General features: G+C 36.8%; 1 protein-coding gene across 1 annotated transcript in view; it reads right to left on the bottom strand.

Moving 5' to 3' along the window:
• Positions 1-22,121, bottom strand: part of SEMA3D (semaphorin 3D) — a 207,363-nt gene extending 185,242 nt beyond the window's left edge. Inside the window, exon 1 of the mRNA XM_055420629.2 lies at positions 22,028-22,121. The gene's annotated coding sequence lies outside the window, so the exon portion shown is untranslated. The remainder of the gene's footprint in view (positions 1-22,027) is intronic.
• Between the last annotated feature and the right edge of the window lie 588 nt (positions 22,122-22,709).

The raw sequence follows: 22,709 nt of genomic DNA, 5'->3' as shown, positions 1-22,709 counted from the left end.
TACCTGACATATAAGTTCTGAGGTTAATGTTAATAGCTTTATTATCACAGTAATTTCAAGATAGAGATAAAAATAACATAAAAATATGCTAGTATATGTAATATTATAATGAATTGTGGTGCTGGAGAAGACTCTTGAGAGTCCCTTGGACTGCAAGGAAATCAAACCAGTCAGTCCTAAAGGAAATCAATCCTGAATACTCATCAGAAGGAATTATGCTGAAGCTGAAGCTCCAATACTTTGGCCACTGGATGCAAAGAGCCGACTCATTGGAAAAACCTTGATACTGGAAAAGATTGAGGGCAGGAGGAGAAGGGGATGACAGAGGATGAAATAGATGGCATCATCAACTCAATGGACATGAGTTTGTTCAAACTCCGGGAGATACTGAAGAACAGGGAAGCTGGGTGTGCTACAGTCCACGGGGTCGCAAAGAGTCAGATGAGACTTAAGAGACTGAACAACAACAATGTAATGTTATATTTAATATAATCAGTTCTAAAATATATACTACACATTGACATGAATCCGCCCCGGGTGTACATGAGTTCCCCTTTCTGAACCCCCCTCCCACCTCCTTCCTCCCCTTATCCTCCCTCTGGGTCATCCCCACACACTAGCCCCGAGCATCCTGTATCATGCGTCGAACCTGGACTGGTGATTCGTTTCACATATGATAATATACATGTTTCAATGCCATTCTCCCAAATCATCCCACCCTCAGCCTCTCCCACAGAGTCCCAAAGACTGTTCTATACACCTGTGTCTCTTTTGCTGTCTCATATACAGGGTTATCATTTCCATCTTTCTAAATTCCATATATATGCATTAGTATACTGTATTGGTGTTTTTCTTTCTGGCTTATTTCATTCTGTATAATAGGCTCCAGTTTCATCCACCTCATTAGAACTGATTCAAATGCATTCTTTTTAATGACTGAGTAATACTCCATTGTGTATATGTACCAAAGCTTTCTTATCCATTTGTCTGCAGATGGACCAATATAATATTGTAAAATAATTAGCCCCCAATTAAAAAATGCATTAAAAAAGAAACTGAAAGAGGAAAGCATTAAAATAAAATAAAATATATACTAGTTCTATCCAATAAAAATATACTGCAAGAAATGTACTTTAAAAAATTTTGCAGCCATGTGAGTTCTGCTTCCAATGCAGGAGATCTGGGTTCAATCTCCAGTTTGGGAAGATGCCCTGGAGAGGACATGGCAATCCACTCTAGGATTCTTGCCTGGAGAATTCCATGGACAGAGGAGTTTATTGGGCTACAGTCTATAGGGTCGCAAAGAGTTGGACACAACTGAGCAACTAACACACACGCACACACATAAATAAAAAGTAACAGATGAAATCAATTTTTATATTCTATTTGATCCAATATAATAAAATATCATTTTTACATGTAATCAATAGATTAAATGTTAATCAAACACTTGATGTTTTTCATTCTAAGTCTTTCAAACCAGCTGCACATTTTACACTTTCAGCATTTTTCTATTTGAATGTTAAATTTTCATCAGAAATACTTAGTCTGTATTCAGATTTCACAGAATTTACAATTGAAAAAGGAAACTGAATGTGCCCTGTATTGACAAACAAAAGTTTTTGAATAAGTAAATTGAGTACCACTTTTAAAATTTAGATTAATTAAAATTAAATAAATAAAAGGTGAAATTAAAGTTAGCTTTGAAACTTCTATAAAAGATGTGGAGATCTGAACCCTTTATGCTTGTCCCCAGATGAGGAAAACATGCTTTGCTATGAGATAGAGAGGAAGGGATTCCCAGCATAGAGATATATTTTTCACCTCAGATTTGACGTGACAGAAAAATGAACACAATTTACACAAACACCAGAATTTCTGTGAGGATCTTTATCAAGATTTCCAAGCATTTACACATAGTCTTTTTTTGGTCATTCTGCAATATTCAGGCTTGCCAGTTGGAGTTAGTGGTAAAGAATCTGACTGCCAATGCAGGAGACTTAAGAGACACAGGTTCAATCCCTGGATTGGGACGATCCCCTGGAGGAGGGCATGGCAACCATGGCACTGGTGCCAATACATGGCACTCCAGTATTCTTGCCTGGAGAATCCCCATGGACAGAGGAGCGTGGGGGACTATGATTCATAGGGTTGCACAGAGTTGGACACAACTGAAGTGACTTAGCATGCATGCAAGCACACACAAATATTCTATAATTTTATGTGTCTAGAGTAAAAAATTAAAGTTGTGTTTGTGCTTGTCTCCCTTATGCCCTTCACCACTTACTTTGAAACATAGTATTAACATAAAGCAGATACTAATATCTCATAGGACTTGATTAGGATTCACCATGAATTCTTACTTTTATGCCAATCCATTGATTAACATCTCAATGGTGGGAAAATTGTCATTTCATATCAACCTGGCTTTGGTGACCACTGTACTTAACTAAGGAGAACAAATAAGTTTAGGAGAGAAATCCTGGAGCAGCTGGGTAATATATACAGTTCTAGTTTGACTTTTATTAGTGTTTAGTTTGGTTTAATTTATTTTCTTATAAGGCAAGGAAGAAAAATATAATCCTTGAAACCTCATTAAGAATGCTTCAAGGATCTGAATTGTTCAATATAAATGACAGAGTCACAATAATCTATCTTCTAAATTTTTAACCTCTTCCTGGAATGGTTCTGTTGAAGTATTGGAATTAGGAGGTTAGAAGCTTCTATTTTTTATCCTTTATTTTATTCCTATTCTAGCATAATACTTGGTATATAAGACATGTTCAACTTATTATGGAGAATGAAAGAAATCACGAATAAGTGAATGAATGGAGCCAAATAAAAATTGTGAAGTATTGACACAGACGTGATGATCTGAACAACATATTATTGTTTTGGGAGGGTATAGACAAAAGTACGTTTCTTAAATCAAACAATAATCAGAAAATATTGATGCATTTTATGCTACTGTTGTTGTTTATCTTTAGTTCTAAAAGTATTTAAGAACTGAATGACAAATTAGGAAACTGCATTTCTCCCCTTGCTATTTTATAGGCTGTTTAAATCTCAATCTGTCCAAAATATCAGAGAAACTTGACATTTGAAAAGCTACCTTGGCTACTTTGCTGGACACTTGGAGTACTGAAAATACAAAATATAGGAAAGAACCTGCATAAAGGAACAGGAAACTTTCATGAGTCAATCTCATCAAGCAAGATAATACAGTGTGTTTAATAACAAAAAATTGTAAAATATCTGGTGGAGAGAAGGACCTATACTGCGGAGAAATTATAGTATATTTGCAAAATGAAGTTATTTTTGATGACCCAAATAAAACAGAGATTCAAAACACACACACATAAAGAAAAACTAGTTGGTATAAAAAGATAATGCAGTCTACTTTATATTTGTATTGTATTCCAAAATTTTACCATATATATATGTATACCTGCACACATGATATCACATTTCACATACTATTTTTAAATCCTTTACTTAATTCTGCATTGAAAATATCATGTCATTATATTTATAAAAACAAATTAGTCATATTTTCAAAAGGAAAAACAGCATAGTGGCAGACTTCACTGAAGAAACAGAGGAATAGAGGAAATAACAAGAACCAGTCTTTTCATATATTATATATTTGTGTGTGTGTGTGTATGAACAGCAAAATCTTCAGATACTTTTGGTAATAAGGCAGCTAACTTTTGAAGTAGGCTAAAAAACTATGTTGCGAATCTGGGTGGCTACTCAGAGGTGTAGCAAATTTAACATGAGCACTGCAAGAAAAGAGCCTCAGGAATGGAAAGCAGAAAAGAAGGCACTTTGATCCAGCAGTTAGGATGAAGTGAGTGAAGCAAGGAAACATTTTCATTCCTCCAGGGAGGGGTTCATTGTGCTGCATACAACAATGTTAACATTATTCACTCATAGTTGTAGGCAAAGGGGTAGAGATTCTGTCCATCTTTCTAATCACCCCTACTTGCAACTATCTGTAAATCTGTCTCTAACTACAGACCTGTGACTAGTTACCTAGCTAGAAAGCAATTCAATACCAATCATGAAAAATATAATGCCACGATCCATTTAGATGTAACATCTGGAAACACATGTACACACACATGCACACATATAAGTAAAGCACATGTACACACATACACATATATAAGTATGTATATGTATGTACACATATAGGTACACACACTTGTATTTCTAACATTTTAGTGACAAAATTTTATGAAATTAGAAATATCAAATTATTGTTTCTTCCAGTACCATATTATTTACATATTGTTATTTTCTCCTAACAGTTCACTTCACTGTGTGTGTGCTGTCACTTCAGTCGTGTCTGAATCTATGCAACTGCACAGACTGTCACCCACCAGACTCTTCTGTCCTTGGAATTATCCCAAGTAAGAATACTGGAGTGGGTTGACAGTTCCTCCTCCAGAGGATCTTCCCAATCCAGGGATTGAACTGGTGTCTCCTATGTCTCCTGCATTGACAGGCAGATTCTTTACCACTGAGCTAACTGGGAAGTCCTTCACTTACCTAGATACTGCAAATCACAATGTAGGCTGTTATTGCTTTCTGCTCTTGTAGTTAGATATGGAACAACCAGAGTCAGTCTTGCATATATAACACAGGTGAAATGCCCTTCCCACTACCCTCCATACAGCCATATAGCCTTCATTTATATGACCAATTCCCTGCTACTTACCTCTTTAGATTTTTAAAAGTTTTTTAGCTGAGAGAATTCACAAGGTCCCAGACAAACCAGCCAACCAGCACCAGTTCTGGGTTTCATTCCTTCAAACACTGATTATCTAGTATATCAGAAATGATTTCAGCCACTGAATAAAAATTAAACCAGTTATCCCTGCTACGAAAGCCAGCTAATGGTTACCATAGCAGAGATTATGATGACTAAATCTACTTACAGGTATGGAAACTTTATTAACAAAGTAGGTGGTAGGAAATTAGGATTTAAAAATAAATAAATAAATCTAGATCTACCAAAAGAAATGATTCCAGCTAATTGTTACCATAGCAGAGATTATGATGACTAAATCTACTTACAGGTATGGAAACTTAATTAACAAAGTAGGTGGTAGGAAATTAGGATTAAAAAAATAATAATAAATCTAGATCTACCAAAAGAAATGAACAGATGAGAAAAAATAATTCAAAATTTGAATTCAAAATCATGAGGCTGTCAGTGATAGGAATGAGGTATCTTCCTGAATGATCAATATTAGACCCCTGTGAGAGACATGGAAGAGGAGCTCTACATTATTACAGTTTGTGTTTCACTTTTCACTTAAAAATTGATCTATGTTCTTGATAATTCACTTTAATATAATTTTCTTTAGTTTTTGATTCTGAGCCTTCAGTTGGGGACACTGATAGTTCTCACAGTTTATTGTTCAGGAAACAGATAACATCATCTAGTTTAAAAATTCTCATATTTTATTTCTTCTAATAATCCAAATGAGATCCACTGAGTTCCTTAGCTAAGATTAAATACACATTTCTATAAGATATTTGTTTTTAAAAGGAAACAATGTTTATATAGTTAACTGGGTTACTGAAATGCAAAAATGAGATAAAATGGAAAATTAGTTCAAATCCTCTGACTTACAGCACCCCAGGGTTTATTTGCAGTTTGGACACACACATGAGAAGACAGAAAGTCTCCTCTCACACATCTCATGGACTGTTGAGAAAAGGTAGTTGGAAAAATGTGTAGCTGGAAACTTTGAAAAACATTTAGTCCAACTCTTAAAATGCCATGTCAAAATTTAAAATGTCCTAATAGACTCTGATAACATTATTTTGTTAAAATATAAGCAACATTTGTACCAAACGACTGCTAGCACAGTCGTTTGATTTGCTAACATCAAAATTTCAAAGCCACAGAAAATTATACCGTGAATCTTGAGAAATATCTGCAACAACTAGACTAAAAAGTCTAGAAAACTGAGATTAAAGAATAATATATGTTGAAGAGTAAAAAATGCTTGCTTTACAGTGCTTCCCATTTACTTTCACTCTGGCAGAGGTTTTCTGAGTTCTCAATTTTAAGATTCAGGGCCTATGATTCACATTAGCATCTAACAGTCTACATGATTTCAAAACTGTGTGCCAAGACATCCTGGAGTGCTAAGAACACTTACAGGATGTGCTGAGGAATATTTTTAAATGTCAAGGTGAACACAACAGCTTTCAACATCTATTAGACACAGATGTCGCATCCTTACAAATTACTAGTCAAGGTATTTCACAGTTTCAGTGTTAGAGAGTGCAACATTCCTTTCAAGGGCAGCATAGCCGTGCAAAGCTGGGTTTTCAACAGGTCATGTGATAAAAAGCAAGAGTCTCCTAAAAATCCATGTGAAGCAGGTAATGAGATGACAATGTTCAATTTGTTTCCAAGGTTTGAGAAGTTGTGTAGTGCCCAACACACACATACACACACCCATCAGTAAGTAAGTATGGTTATTAAGAATAAAACTAATTTTATTTTTTCTTTCAATTTAGGCTGTCAGAACATAAAGCCACTTGTTAAGTGGCTTGTGTTAGTCACTCAGTCGTGTCCGACTCCTTGTGACTCCATGGACTGTAGCCTGCCAGGCTCCTCTGTCCATGGAATTCTCTAGGCAAGAATACTGTAGTGGATTGCCATTGCCATCTCCAGGGGATCCTCCTGACCCAGGGATCGAACCCAGGTCTCCTACACTGAGGGCAGATTCTTTACTGTCTGAGTCACAGGAAATAATAAGCTGCATCACTGCAACTAGATGTCTTTTTCATTATAGGGGACTAGAATGCAAAAGTAGGAAGTCAAGAAACACCTGGAGTAACAGGCAAATTTGGCCTTGGAGCATGAAATGAAGCAGGGCAAAGGCTAATAGAGTTTTGCCAAGAAAATGCACTAGTCATAGCAAATGCCCTCTTCCAACAACACAAGAGAAGACTCTACACATGGACATCACCAGATGGTCAACATCAAAATCAGATTGATTATATTCTTTGCAGCCAAATATGGAGAAGCTGTATACAGTTAGCAAAAACAAGACCAGGAGCTGACTATGGCTCAGATCATGAACTCCTTATTGCCAAATTCAGACTTATTGAAGAAAGTAGGGAAAGCCACTAGACCATTCAGATATGACCTAAATCAAATCCCTTATGATTATACAGTAGAAGTGAGATATAGATTTAAGGGACTAGATCTGATAGATAGAGTGCCTGATGAGCTCTGGACGGAGGTTCATGACATTGTACAGGAGACAGGGACCAAGACCATCCCCATGGAAAAGAAATGCAAAAAAGCAAAATGGCTGTCTGAGGAGGCCTTACAACTAGCTGTGAAAAGAAGAGAAGCGAAAAGCAAAGGAGAAAAGGAAAGATATAAGCATCTGAATGCAGAGTTCCAAAGAATACAAGGAGAGATAAGAAAGCCTTCCTCAGCGATCAATGCAAAGAAATAGAGGAAAACAACAGAATAGGAAAAACAAGAGATCTTTTCAAGAACATTAGAGATATCAAGGGAATATTTCATGCAAAGATGGACTCGATAAAGGACAGAAATGGTATGGACCTAACAGAAGCAGAAGATATTAAGAAGAGGTGGCAAGAAACACAGAAGAACTGTACAAAAAAGATCTTCACGATGAAGATAATCACAATGGAATGATCACTCACCTGGAACCAGACATCTTGGAATGTGAAGTCAAGTGGGCCTTAGAAAGCATCACTACGAACAAAGCTAGTGGAGGTGATGGAATTCCAATTGAGCTATTTCAAATCCTGAAAGATGATGCTGTGAAAGTGCTGCACTCAATATGCCAGCAAATTTGGAAAACTCAGCAGTGGCCACAGGACTGGAAAAGGTCAGTCTTCATTCCAATCCCAAAGAAAGGCAATGCCAAAGAATGCTCAAACTACCACACAATTGCACTCATCTCACACGCGAGTAAAGTCATGCTCAAAATTCTCCAAGCCAGACTTCAGCAATACGTGAACCGTGAACTTCCAGATGTTCAAGCAGGTTTTAGAAAAGGAAGAGGCACCAGAGATCAAATTGACAACATCCGCTGGATCATGGAGAAAGCAAGAGAGTTCCAGAAAAACATCTATTTCTACTTCATTGACTATGCCAAAGCCTTTGACTGTGTGGATCACAATAAACTGTGGAAAATTCTGAAAGAGATGGGAATCCCAGACCACCTGACCTGCCTCTTGAGAAACCTGTATGCAGGTCAGGAAGCAACAGTTAGAACTGGACATGGAACAACAGACTGGTTCCAAATAGGAAAAGGAGTGCGTCAAGGTTGTATATTGTCATCCTGCTTATTTAACTTATATGCAGAGTACATTATGAGGAACACTGGGCTGGAAGAAGCACAAGCTGGAATCAAGATTGCTGGGAGAAATATCAATAACCTCAGATATGCAGATGACACCACCCTTATGGCAGAAAGTGAAGAACTAAAAAGCCTCTTGATGAAAGTGAAAGAGGAGAGTGAAAAGTTTGGCTTGAAGCTCAACATTCAGAAAACGAAGATCATGGCATCTGGTCCCATCACTTCATGGGAAATAGATGGGGAAACAGTGGAAACAATGTCAGACTTTATTTTTCTGGGCTCAAAATCACTGCAGATGCTGATTGCAGCCATGAAATTAAAAGATGCTTACTCCTTGGAAGGAAAGTTATGACCAACCTTGATAGTATATTAAAAAGCAGAGACATTACTTTGCCAACCAAGGTCCGTCTAGTCAAGGCTATGCTTTTTCCTGTGGTCATGTATGGATGTGAGAGTTGGACTGTGAAGAAAGCTGATCGCTGAAGAATTGATGCTTTTGAACTGTGGTGTTGGAGAAGACTCTTGAGAGTCCCTTGGACTGCAAGGAGGTCAAATCAGTCCATTCTAAAGGAGATCAGTCCTGGGTGTTCATTGGAAGGCCTGATGCTAAAGCTGAAACTCCAATACTTTGGCCACCTCCTGCGACGAGTTGACTCACTGGAAAAGAGTCTGATGCTGGGAGGGATTGGGGCGGGAGGAGACGGGGACAACAGAGAATGAGATGGCTGGATGGCATCACCGACTCTGTGGACATGAGTTTGAGTGAACTCCGGGAGTTGGTGATGGACAGGGAGGCCTGGCGTGCTATGGTTCATGGGGTCGCAAAGAGTCGGACACGACTGAGCGACTGAACTGAACCGAACTGATTCTTGTTTTTTGTTCATTTGTTGGCTAATGGTGCCATGAAAATGTTACTGAGCCAAGTTACTATGAACTGAAAAGCTTTGGAAATTTTCGTTCTAAGTGCTTTTCTAGGAAATTTAAAAATGTATCACTACAAGTAGCATCACCCACCAAGTTATATCTGCAGAAGAATTTGCTAATACAACATACAAATCAATTTACTGCTGGACTCTTCAAGCTTTATTTTAATATCTCCTTCATTCTTCTGTATTTTCTAGCTCTTGCCAGATTTGTAGCCAGAAGATTATAGTCAATGAAGCTTTTCAATTGTTGTTGTGTTCAAGTTTATGTCTAAGTTCACCAGGTAGATAGTAGCCTGGTATAACAGTGTCCTTATTGTGGTACCAAAATTAAGCCCCACTGGAGACCATACAAAGCTGACTTTCTTCACACTGACTTCCTGTTCATGGTGACAGTGTTATTTGGTTTGCTTGTTTGTTTTCTGTTGAGTTCCTTTCATTATAAATGTGAGATAAAATAATATTTCAAAACAATGTTTCCAGAGTCTTAAAAAATAATTTAACCAAGTTATAATATTGAAAATTTTAATATCAACTTGAACTTTCTTCAATTGCCAAGCAATACAAAGGTTTAAAAGGCACTGTTGCAATGAACATTGGGATGCATGTATTCTTCCCAATCATATTTTTCTCCACATATATGCCCAGGAATAGGACTGCTGGATTATATGGTATCTCCGTTTTTAACTTTTTAAGAAATCTGCATCACAGTGCTATTTGCAATAGCCAAGACATGGAAGCAACCTAAATGTCCGTCGACAGATGAATGGATGAAGATCTGGTACATACATACAATGCGAGATTACTCAGCCATTAAAAAGAACGAAATAATGTCATTTGCAGCAGCATAGATGGACTTAGAGATTAACATACTAAGTTAGAAAGACAAATATCATATGATATTGCTTAAAACTGGAAGTGGTTTTTTTTTTTTTTAAATGATACAAATGAACTGATTAACAAAACAAAATCAGACTCACTGACTTAGAAAACCAGAGGAGAGGTAGCAGCAAGGGATAAATTGGGGGTCTGGAACTGACACGCACACGCTGCTATATTTAAAATAGATAACCAACAAGGGCCTACTGTATAGCACAGGAAACTCTGCTCAATATTATGTAATAACCTAAACAGGGAAAGAATTTGGAAAAGTACAGATACAGGTACTTGTATAACTGAAGCACTTTGCTATACACCCGAAACTAACACAGCATTGTTAACCAACTATACACCAATATAAAATGAAAATAAATAGCACTATTACCTACAATAAAGAAATAAACGCACATTTATGAAATTAGAAGTTATCTAATATTATTAAGACTAAAAGGAAAGTAAAGCCACATAAGTAAACTGCCATAGAAAGTCTATGTAAAAATTGAATACAGAAAATGGTTATTCACAAAGTTTGTTTATTTTCTCCTTCCCTCTCTTGGTTCTGTATAGTCTGTCTTTTTTCCCTCCTTAATTTTTTACTTTAAAAATCTTCAACAAAACTAGGTAAATTTCTCTACATTTACACATATATAAACAATTTCTGGAAATCTTGTAATCCCAAACTAAAGCAAAACTGAACAAAACAAACATACAAACAAAACAGTGTGATGTTCTTAACAAACAGTAATAGATCATTTTCAAAATCAACTCCAGAAAGTATACAGTTCTTTATCAGAAGATTTAACAATCAAAGTAGAACATATTTCAATCTTGAAATCGAATTTTAAATTGAGCTTGAGCTTTAAAATCTAGCTTTATTATCGATTTGTGCACATGTGTGATGATCATCCAGGCATGCCGTTTTTAATTATTATACTTTATTTGAATACCATTCTTTTCTACGGGCTTCTCGGGTGGTGCTAGTGGTAAAGAATCCACATGCCAATGCTAGAACCATAAGAGACACAAGTTCAAACCCTGGGTCGGGAAGATCCTTCGAGGAGGGCATTGCAACCCATCCCAGTATTCTTGCCTGGAGAATCCATGGACAAAGGAGCCTGGTGGGCTACAGTCCATGTAGTCACAAAGAGTCAGACACAGCTGAATGACTAAGCATACCTTCTTTCTACTTCCTCAAAGCATCTCATATAATGATTTTTGCATTGATATTTCCTATACAGTTATATTGAATTAAAGGTTCCAGGCTATCTTAAGGTTTTATGCTACACTTTTCTTAAAAGATGTTAAATAACTTGTAATTCAAATTATAAACTGACAAATTTTAGAACTTCTCTAAAAAGAATAAAATTTTCTAGCTCACTTGGATTAAAACAATGAAAATGTCCAGAAAACTAATTTGCAAAATAAATCCATTACAAATATGTCCTGAGTGGTTTTATTTACTTTCTAATTATATTGTTAGATAAAAAGTTAGGCATGAGCAACAAGGGGTGGCCTAGCCAAAATGGATTCAAGCTGACCTCTAAACCCCATCCCAGACACACTCAGGAGAGCTCACAGATATGCTATAAAAATCACCACAGAGACTTTCCAACTTCTGCACACATACCCTAGGCACACAGTGAATGCAAACTAACTACAAGTGCTTCCTCTAGTAACCTTAGGAAGCTAGGATTCCATTCAGTTCAGTTCAGTCGCTCAGTCGTGTCCGACTTTCCGCGACCCCATGAATCACAGCACGCCAGGCCTCCCTGTCCATCACCAACTCCCGGACTTCACTCAAACTCATGTCCATCAAGGGTTCATAAATATTCTACACGTAAATACATCTGATTATAGCATACCGAATTATGGGAAGACATACACAACAGGGCCTGTTGTTATATAGCTTGCAGCTGCCCATTTGCATCTCCTTTCTTGATTGGTGGTGGGTACAAGCCCTATTTTGCACAGGGCACAACCAAAAGGAAAAGATGGGAAGTATAAAAAGGAGGAAGTCAAGAGGGACTGGCAGAACTACTCCTTTGGGGTCAGACTGCTCCCATGTCTTAGGAGTGTCTGTTTAACAAAAGATCTATCTGCCTGAGATGTTAACTAAGCTGTAAATACTCTGTTGTTGTTGTTGTTGTTGTTGTATTATTCTTTGTAGCCAAAGATGGAGAAGCTCTATACAGTCAGCAAAAACAAGACCGGGAGCCAACTGTGGCTCAGACCAGTTAAGTTCAGTTCAGTCACTCAATCGTGTCTGACTCTTTGTGACCCCATGGACTGCAGCACGCCAGGCCTCCCTATCAATCACCAATAATGAACTCCTTATTGCAAAAAACAGACTTAAATTGAAGAAAGTAGGGAAAACCACTAGATCATTCAGGTATGACCTAAATCAAATCCCTTAAAACTATACAGTGGAAGTGACAAATAGATTCAAGGGATTAGATGCGACAGAGTGCCTAAAGAACTATGGACAAAGGTTTGTAACATTATACAGAAGGCAGTAATCAAGACCATCTCCAAGAAAAAGAAATTAAAAAAGGCAAAATGATTGTCTAAGGAGGCCTTACAAATAGCTGAGAAAAGAAGAGAAGTGAAAGGAAAAGAAGAAAAGGAAAGATAGACCTACTGAATGCAGAGTTTCAAAGAATAGCGGGGAGAGATAAGAAAGACTTTCTCAGTGATCAGTGCAAAGAAATAGAGGAAAACAATATAATGGGAAAGACTAGAGATCTCTTCAAGAAAATTAGAGATACCAAGGGAATATTTCAAGCAAAGATGGGCTCAATAAAGGACAGAAATGGCAATGGACCTAACAGAAGCAGAAGATAATAAGAAGAGGTGGAAAGAATACACAGAAGAACTGTACAAAAAAGATCTTCATGACCCATATAATCACGATGGTGTGATCACTCACCTCCTGGAATGTGAAGTCAAGTGGACCTTAGGAAGCATCATGACGAACAAAGCTAGTGGAGGTGATGGAATTCTAGTTGAGCTATTTCAAATCCTGAAAGATGATGCTGTGAAAGTGCTGCTCTCAATATGACAGCAAATTTTGAAAACTCAGCAATGGTCACAGGACTGAAAAAAGTCACTTTTCATTCCAATCCCAAAGAAAGGCAATGCCAAAGAATGCTTAAACTACCATACAAATGCACTCATCTCACAAGCTAGTAAAGTAATGCTCAAAATTCTCCAAGCCAGGCTTCAATAGTACAAGAACCGTGAAATTCCAGATGTTCAAGCTGAATTTATAAAAGGCAGAGGAACTAGAGATCAAATTGCCAACATCCACTGGATCATCAAAAAAGCAAAAGAGTTCCAGAAAAACATCTGCTTTATTGATTACACCAAAGCCTTTGACTGTGTGGATCACAACAAACTGTGGAAAATTCTGAAAAGATGGGAGTACCAGACCACCTGACCTGCCTCCTAAGAAATCTGTATGCAGGTCAGGAAGCAACTGTTGGAACTGGACATGGGACAGCAACAGGTGCCAAACTGGGAAAGGGGTATGTCAAAGCTGTTCATTGTCACCACGCTTATTTAACTTACATGCAGAGTACATCATGAGAAACTCTGGGCTGGAGGAATCACAAGCTGGAATCAAGATTGCCAGGAAAAATATAAATAACCTCAGATACGCAGATGACACGACCCTTACGGTAGAAAGTGAAGAACTAAAGAGCCTCTTGATGAAAGTGAAAGAGGAGACTGAAAATGTTGGCTTAAAACTCAACATTCAGAAAACTAACGATCATGGCATCCAATCCCATCACTTCATGGCAAACAGATGGGAAAACAGTGGAAACAGTGAGAAACTTTATTTTGGGGGGCTCCAAAATCACTGCAAATGGTGACTGCAGCCATGAAGTTAAAAGACACTTGCTCCTTGGAAGAAAAGCTATGACCACCCTATGGAGTGAGTGGAGTGGAGTGAAGTCACTCAGTTGTATCCAACTCTTTGCAACCCCACGGACTGTAGCCTACCAGGCTCCTCCATCTGTGGGATTCTCCAGGCAAGAGTACTGAAGTGGGTTGCTGTTTCCTTTTCCAGGAGATCTTCCCAACCCAGGGATTGATTGTCTACCTCCCGCATTGCAGGTAGACACTTTACCATCTGAGCCACTAGGGAAGCTCATGACCACCCTATACAGCTTATTAACAAGCAGAGATATTAGTTTGTTGACAAAGATCCATCTAGTCAAAGCTATGGTTTTTCCAGTAGTCATGTATGGATGTCAGAGTTGAACTATAAAGAAAGCTGAGCACCGAAGAATTGATGCTTTTGAACTGTGGTGTTGGAGAAGACTCTTGAGACTCCTTTGGACTGCAAGGAGATCCAACCAGTCCATCCTAAAGGAAATCAGTCCCAAATATTCACTGGAAGGACTGATGCTAAAGCTGAAACTCAAATCCTTTGGCCACCTGATGCGAAGAACTGACTCACTGGAAAAGATTCTGATACTGGGAAAGATTGAAGGCAAAAGGAGAAAGGGACAACAGAGGATGAGATGGTTAGATGGCATCACCAACTCTATGGACATGAGTTTGAGTAAGCTCTGGGAGTTGGTGATGGACAGGGAGGCCTGGTGTGCTGAAGTCCATGGGGTCGCAAAGAGTCGAACACAACTGAGAGACTGAACTGAACTGAACTAGTCTGTTGTTTTAAATCCTTTAGTCTGTCGTTCCAAATTTTTGTTGTGATGGTACAAAAACTGAGGGAGAGAAATAAAACAACCTGACAATATCAAACGTGCATTATGGATGGTTGCTATGGCCTAGTAATAAAATATAGGAAAATATCATCACCCTAAAATTTCCTGCTTCCCTCACTTTGATCTCTTTCTTGTTACATTTTTTTGTTTTATTTTACACTTACACTTATTTGTAGCTAAGTATTTGTTTACACAGAGAGGGTGCTTTTTGATCTTAGGTATGACCTGATGGGCAAATTTTATTGAAACTTGCAAGTAAGTAATGAGTGAATTGACCTCCTGCCGATTATTAAACTAAATCAAAGCTGCATGTGAAAGGATAATTGCTAACCATAAGCAAATGACAGAGATTTCAACATTCGCAACTAAATTTGATCTCAGATGAACAAATTAAATTTGGTAGTCAAAAGATATCTGTATTCTTGCCTAAAAAGAGGACTAGTAGTACAGTGTGAGGACAACACAAACCTGTGTTGTGTTTGTGGAGAAGACAAGTTGACAAGAATGAAAATGATCTCAGATTGAAGAAGTGTGTAAAAGTGTGTAAAAACATCTTACAGTAAAAAAAAAAAAAAGAGCTATTGATGATACTTGGAAAACAGTGAAATAACAGCGCATTTACAGAGCTAATAATAATTTGATAACAAAAGAACACTTCTATGATTAGGTACTAGTGATATGGCTTCAAATATACACTGATAATCTCATGAAAGTAAGTTCTATGGAAAGTAAATCTTCAAAAACAGATAAAAATATTGATTCAGGTGATAAACTGACCAAATGCTTGCTACCCACATGGTAAATTCTGTTATTCTATAAACCTAATTAAATAATAGAAAGCCTTATCATAGTTGTCAATCTTTTGCTATTGGGGCCCATGCAAATCAAATTAAAGTAGCCTCAGAAATTAAGACACTTGCACTTGTTCATACTGGCATATTAACAGAAAGCTGTGACCCTGATTCTGAGACAGATAACTAATTATTGACAGGTAATTTCTAATCTTGATGATATTAAAAGTTGGGTGATTAGTAGGAGCCAAAGCATCATAATGACTTTACATTCAAACTGTTTCGGTGAAAAATGCCAGTAGAATTATATGGCAGAGATTCAATCATCGTTTGTATCCAAGATCTTTTTGAACTGACCATATCTATAAAGAATACTGCATGTGGTATGGCCATGTATTACCCACAAACTGCTAGCTGTGGCAAAGCATCAGGCAGACACTCGCCTCTCCCTCTATCTACTCAGCCCAACGAGGCCGTTATCTCCTCCTCCTTTCCAGCACACAGTGCTAAAGCTCGCTACTGAGCACCTGGATCCTATCTCCCCCATGCCTACTGAACTGAGAAATGTTCTGATGTTACAGACCTCTAAGTTCCAAACTCTCCCTATACTCCATTTTCTTAGGATATATAGTAATTAAAGCTCCCAATTAAAGTCAGATAGTAATAATTCATAGTGGCTGATATCATGTGCTGTAAACAGACTGTTAAATATTTTTTAACTTAAACTTTTTATTGTGTATTAGAGTATAGCTGATTAACAATGTTGTGATAGTTTAAGTTAAGTATTTTATTTAAAAAGAAAAAAGGATGGAACAAAACCCAGAAGGACTAATAGATGAGAGGGGATGGAAAGATCGGTACACAAATCCTACTACCATGTGGGGGGCGTCTACCACTGCTGTGCCAACACTGATCAGGCATTTATTTATTAACACTTCAGAAATAAACATATATGAAATGCACTTGCCCAGTTTTTTTTTTTGTACTTTTTATTGCAAATGAAGTAATGGTTGGGATGGCAATGGCTTGAAATACAGTAGTACAGATTGTTTCCTTGGTTATAAGAAAGTAGAAGTGCAGTATAAAGTGCACTTTGTAAATGCACCAGAGAGAACTATAAAAGTGAATAAGCCCATTGATTAAAATATAACACAAAGTGATAACTTCAGGTTCGCCCCAATTAATAGATGACCATAAAAAATAATTAGGTTTAAATACATAATCTGGAGAAAGAGTAAAATCTTTTTCAAGAAATACATACATCTGAAAGGAATTTAGCTAAAATTCAGATTTACTTTAAAAACATACTTCATATTTTAAAATATAGCATAGCTTGTCTTTCTACTTATAAGGAATTATATAATGTTATTATTGGCAGCTCCCTTCATATTTTATCACACTGATTACATTTCAAAAATGATGTAATAGTCTATGTTGCAAATGATTTTCCAAATTTTTGTTATAAAAGTTTTTAAATATTTATAAAACATAAAGTGTACAGCAACATCCATAGACTTACACCCAGATTCAATGATTAATAGTTTTCTATATTAGCTTTAACACACATCTACACATCCTGCCAATCCACCTGATTTTTTAAAAAGATGTTTTTAAATGTGAGATGAAGCTATCAATATACTTCACCTCTAAACACCTCAGCATGATAGAAATACTTTTAACTTCTCTTATCAGTTAAAAACATGTTGCTAAGAGATAATAATAACTAATAAAACATTTTTATTGCTGCACACTAGATCACTAGGAGGTTAGTTAATTTGTCCATTAGAGCTCAGTAATCATGAGGTGATGGTGTTAATGTTAATCTCCCTTATGGGTCAACTAGTTATTTCTTTTCCATGAATACATATTAAATCTCTGGTAACACTTAGTCATACTGAAGCCTAATATATTTTCAACAAGAGAGCAATAGGTAAGAGTACATGAATCTTTAGTTACAGACAAATCAGTAAGCAGCTCCAACTGATGGTATTAAAGACATTTTGTAAATGATTGATTTATATATTTAGTGACTGTGAAACATTATTTGAAACAGCATAATAAATATAATTGTAGCTTTTTTACTTTCTAGGTGTACCATATTTACAGATATTAATGTTTTATTTTAAAAAACTTTTTATTTTATATTAGAGTATAGTTGATTAACAATGTTCAGGTGGACAGAAAAGGAACTCAGCCATACATATACATGTATCCATTCTCCCTCAAATTCCCCTCCCATCCAGGCTGCCATATAACATTTAGCAGAATTTCCTGTGTGATACAGAAGGACCTTGTTGGTTATCCATTTTAGATATTTTGATGGTTTATTGCTTTATTTTATTTTGATATTTATTTATAATGCAGGTGAGCTCTTTAATATTAATGTAATGCAAATTATTAAAGAATCTGATATTAATAAAGTGGTTTTTGCATCTATCAGAGAACGAGTAAGCAGTCTTTGATTTATCATTTAAAAACTGAGGCATCTTAATCAACAATTTAATGCTGAGCTGTTGAAATCATTAGTGAACAATACGACTCATCACACATTTTACATGATATGCTTGTAAGTTCAAATTTATTTGAATTTATTCAAGTACATTGATTTTTTTCTAAAGATTAGTAGTTTTGAATAATCAACTTCTCATATATAAAATTTATATATATTAGCTTAGGAATGCTACACGTAGACAAAACAAGGTGTTACTATATTTATATCTCATAGTATGCCATAAGATAAAGAAGTCTTAATACAGCAAAGCAGTCTCCAACATTTATGTATTTCATAGAATTTTAGAACTTGATTCCACCACCTAAAAGAACAAGTGGATTTTCAAATGTAACAGAGTTCCAAAATTTTTTCTTAAGAAAATCAAGTCTCTGTTTAGTTATTATGGTCTTGCTGGCATTCTAATTCAATACCAAAAAATTTTAAGATGCTTACCAACTTATCAGCAAACTCCATCCCTTCCTGTGCTTGTTTAAATTTCCCTCCAAATATATCACTAATATACCACCCATATTCAATCAGTATAAATAATACATTCAAAAAGACAGGTATCAGAGGTTAAGAAATTGACATTTCTTTATTAAAAGGTAATCTGTCTACCCTGCAAATCATTAGCATAATAGGTACTATAAAGAAAATAGCTATGCCATGTGGCTATATTATAGACTATAAAATATAAACCCTTCATGGAAATTCCCACATGAAATCCATAACAAAAAAGTAATGTTTCTAACACATTTTGTTTGAAAATGATGATGCTATTAACACTTGGCACTATGGTTCCCAAATGGAAGCGAGTCTGCATAATAGTTTACTTTCATCTTTATAAAGATAAACACAGTAAGTCACTGTGCTGAGAGACTGGCATGCTTCAGGAATAAATGCCATTTTGAGATATAGAAAGCCTCATTATCCCTGACACAAGCCTACTGTGTAAGTCAGATATTTTTAAAGATCTGGGTTTTGATTTTTTTACTCTGTTTTATGAAGCTTTTGGTGATTCAGACCAAATAATCTGTATTTATTTGGTAAATCTGCTTGCAGAAAAAAATAGTAAATAATCTACCTGCAATGTAGGAGACCTAGGTTCAATCCCTGGGTCGGGAAGATCCCCTGTAGAAAGGAATGGCAACCCACTACAGTATTCTTGTCTGGAAAAATCCCATGGACAGAGGAGACTGGTGGGCTACAGTCCATGGTATCGCAAAGAGTCAGACCCAACTAAGCGACTAACACAACAAAATTTTTTTAAATAAAGATGCATTGTTATTTGCTTAGATGGCTGAAATAAGTCAATAATAAAAATGTGGCAGTAAATAAATTATATCACTGTCAAACAAGGTAACAATTTTGAAATTAATGTTGAAATACCGATGTGTGTGTGTGTGTGTGTGTGTGTGTGCTCTGACACTTCAATCCTGTCTGACTCTTTGCAACCCTATGGACTGTAGCCGCCAGCTCCTCTGTCCATGGAATTCTCCAGGCAAGAATACTGTAGTGGGTTGCCATTCCCTTTTCCAGGGGATCTTCCTCTCTTAGGGATCAAACCTGCATCTCCCACATTGCAGGCAGATTCTTTACCATCTGAGCCACCAGGGAAGCCCAAAATAAATGAAAAGCATTAATTTATTGCTTAACATGTGTCATCAGTCTTTGAGGAAAACAGAGGAGAACAAAATAATGAAATATTTAGATATTTTGGATATTTTCCCCCAACAATACTCTGTTCTCAACTTTTGCTTAAAAATCAGTGTGAGCACACTGATTTGCAATATCATTCAGAAGTTTTTCTATTCTACTAAATGCTGCTGCTGCTGCTGCTAAGTCACTTCAGTCGTGTCCGATGCAGAAGCACAGAATTCCTAGGTCTCTCACAAATTCCTTAATTAAACATTTTCAGCCATTCCCACTAACCACGCCTATTGTGTCTATTGCCTGGTTAACCACATCACTTATTCATCACGGCCGCTGGTCCTTCCCTCCATGATCCTAATCTCTTGGTCCATTAACCTCCTTCAGGTACTCCTTTTCCTAGTAACACTAGACCCTAAAATTAACTGATAGTGACAAGGACAACTCTTTCACCTGAAGATTTTGTAACCACTTATAAGCATATGAAACAATTCAGGGATTGTAACACTTACAGTTTCCATGACACCATCTCCAAGTACACCGTTTCAGCAAGTCACAGAGGGATATTCAGGAGTCTGGATTAACCATGAAAACACTCCAGGTGGAAAGACGCTGACCAGCCACTGACTGTAAAGTTGTTTACCAAAAGCATAATACCAGATTCAAATTTTCCTCCAAGCTCTAATCCTTATCTGCTTTTACTACCTAATTCTTAGATTATTAAAATATTTCCCTAGCATCTTTTCTTAGCCTCCCTCACATCAATTCTTCCTTCATACACAAACACATTCATACTGTAGAAGGTTTTTATGAAATTCATTTGGCAGGAAGCCTTCTGTTGTTTCACATACAATTTTTTGTGGCTCTTCTCAATCACACCTTATTTAGGATTTCTGTCTCACTATTCCTACACTTTTTGAATAAAATACGAGGACACAAGTGACAAGGTAAGTGATTGGATGTGGCTGCACAATTCAGCACTCTGAGAACAGGGTCTAGAATCATAGGAACAACACTCTCCCCCTCACACCATCCTACGTATTCCAGGACGTCAGGAACCATTGTGTGAGGGGAGGAAGGAAGTAGGAAAGACAGGGAAGAATGCAGTGAATAAAGAAAGGATTAACAAGTACTGAAGAAACACAAACCATGATTTATACTGTAACTATTTCAGAGTCATGAGACCTATCATATCTTTCTCCAAAATAGACAATTTATGGGTTAAAAACTGAACTAAATGTCATTTTCTTAAGTTCCACACAGTAGTCGTAAACAGAATGTAGAGCTTCATTCTCTGAGGGACTGATAAAACTAAATTTTCAAACCTAGTAAAATAATGCCAAGCTACTATTTGATTTGTCTAAAAGTGACAAGGTAGGGTATTAGATAAACATAAGGAAATAAGAGTATCTTTTCCAATGGAGGAGTGAAAGAAGTTGATTTAATTAAGAGATGGATGGTTTGTTGTCAGCACCAACTGAAAATGGTGGGGCTGGGAAGATGTTGAGTTAACCAAGAAATGGAGAGAAAAAGGGAAATAAAACAAATTAATTAGATCATGAGGCAGGCAAGATGAGTAAAATAAAAACAGTAAAGAATGATATGTACAGACTTATAGTGAGAGCTAGAAGCAAGAAAATGAGAGTGAGAAGAGGAGAGAAATTGGGAATTTCACTTTGGAAAAAGGATAAGCCAGAAGAGAGCTGCAGGAGAGTAAGGGAGATGAAGCTGCACTTGACTCTGCCTGTAGAGACAGGCATCGTATCTCTAATGAGCACCTAAGGGAACAAGAAAACATCATCCTGGAGATGATGGGACCCTCCTAGACAGGACTGATGGGAGGACCGCAACTCGTGCTCAGATCCAGGCACCTCATTATCCAAAAGGTGCAGAGAAGCTGGAAGGAGTTCAGAGACATGATGGAAGAGTGATTAAGATGTAGAAAAAAAAATGATTTATGATAAAAGATTAAAGCACTAAGCAAGCACTTCTTGGCAGAGCAACAAGTAGATGGGCAAGGTAGCTATCTACAAACAGGCAAAGGACATAAATAATCTAGAGGAAAACCATTATTATTTAAGCTGGTACCAAGGGGAGAGGTTCACAGAGAACAATTGCAAGAAGGCAGAAAAGAAGACAACCCTAAAATTAGGAAGGGAAATATTAACATACAAATGACATATCTGTTTACCTGATGTAGAGCGAGGCACGTCCTAGGAAACTGCTGGTATCAGTCTGTACGCATAAGACACAAGCAACTTGACCACTCAGTTGGTTACCACGATTCTAGAAGACAAAGCAATCAACAGAATAAAAAAAATGAAAATCCTGTTAACAGTTCAAGCTCATTTTCAAAAGAACTGAAAAACTTAGTTTTATCCTCCATATTTTGTTCATACAAAGGTCTTCATTAATGGCTTGAAATGGTATATAATAATTCAGTAGTTTTCATAAGGAAATAAAATGGAATAATAAATCTTTTTTAATATGGCTTCCAGTGAGTCTATGTGTTGGTTTGCAATATGGTATTTTTAAAGATTAAACTGTAAATGAATCACTTGTATAATTAGACATGTGGGTAGATGTAAAACCTTGAAATCACCAATCCTGTGGGAGTGAAATGACTCCTCACAGAAGAAAGCAAAGGATTTCCAGGTGGGACTTCACCCATAATAACACATGCCAATGCACGTCCTTGCCACCCATCTGTGTTTTTCCTATGAATTTCACTGGAACAGCCACCCTATCACATGAAGAAATTGTGAACTACATACATGGTATTATTTTTGGATTATGATATTCAGATCAGCAAAGCATGTTACCTACCACCTTCACACACTCAAACATTCATAAGGCTATGTAGAACTTTTCTT

This window comes from Moschus berezovskii, chromosome 3 (genome assembly GCF_049115385.1).
Source record: "Moschus berezovskii isolate FMDL1 chromosome 3, NW_MosBer_1.0, whole genome shotgun sequence".
Lineage (NCBI taxonomy): Eukaryota > Metazoa > Chordata > Mammalia > Artiodactyla > Moschidae > Moschus > Moschus berezovskii.
The sequence above is the reverse complement of the archived record's forward strand: the minus strand, read 5'-3'. Positions and strand labels throughout refer to the sequence as shown.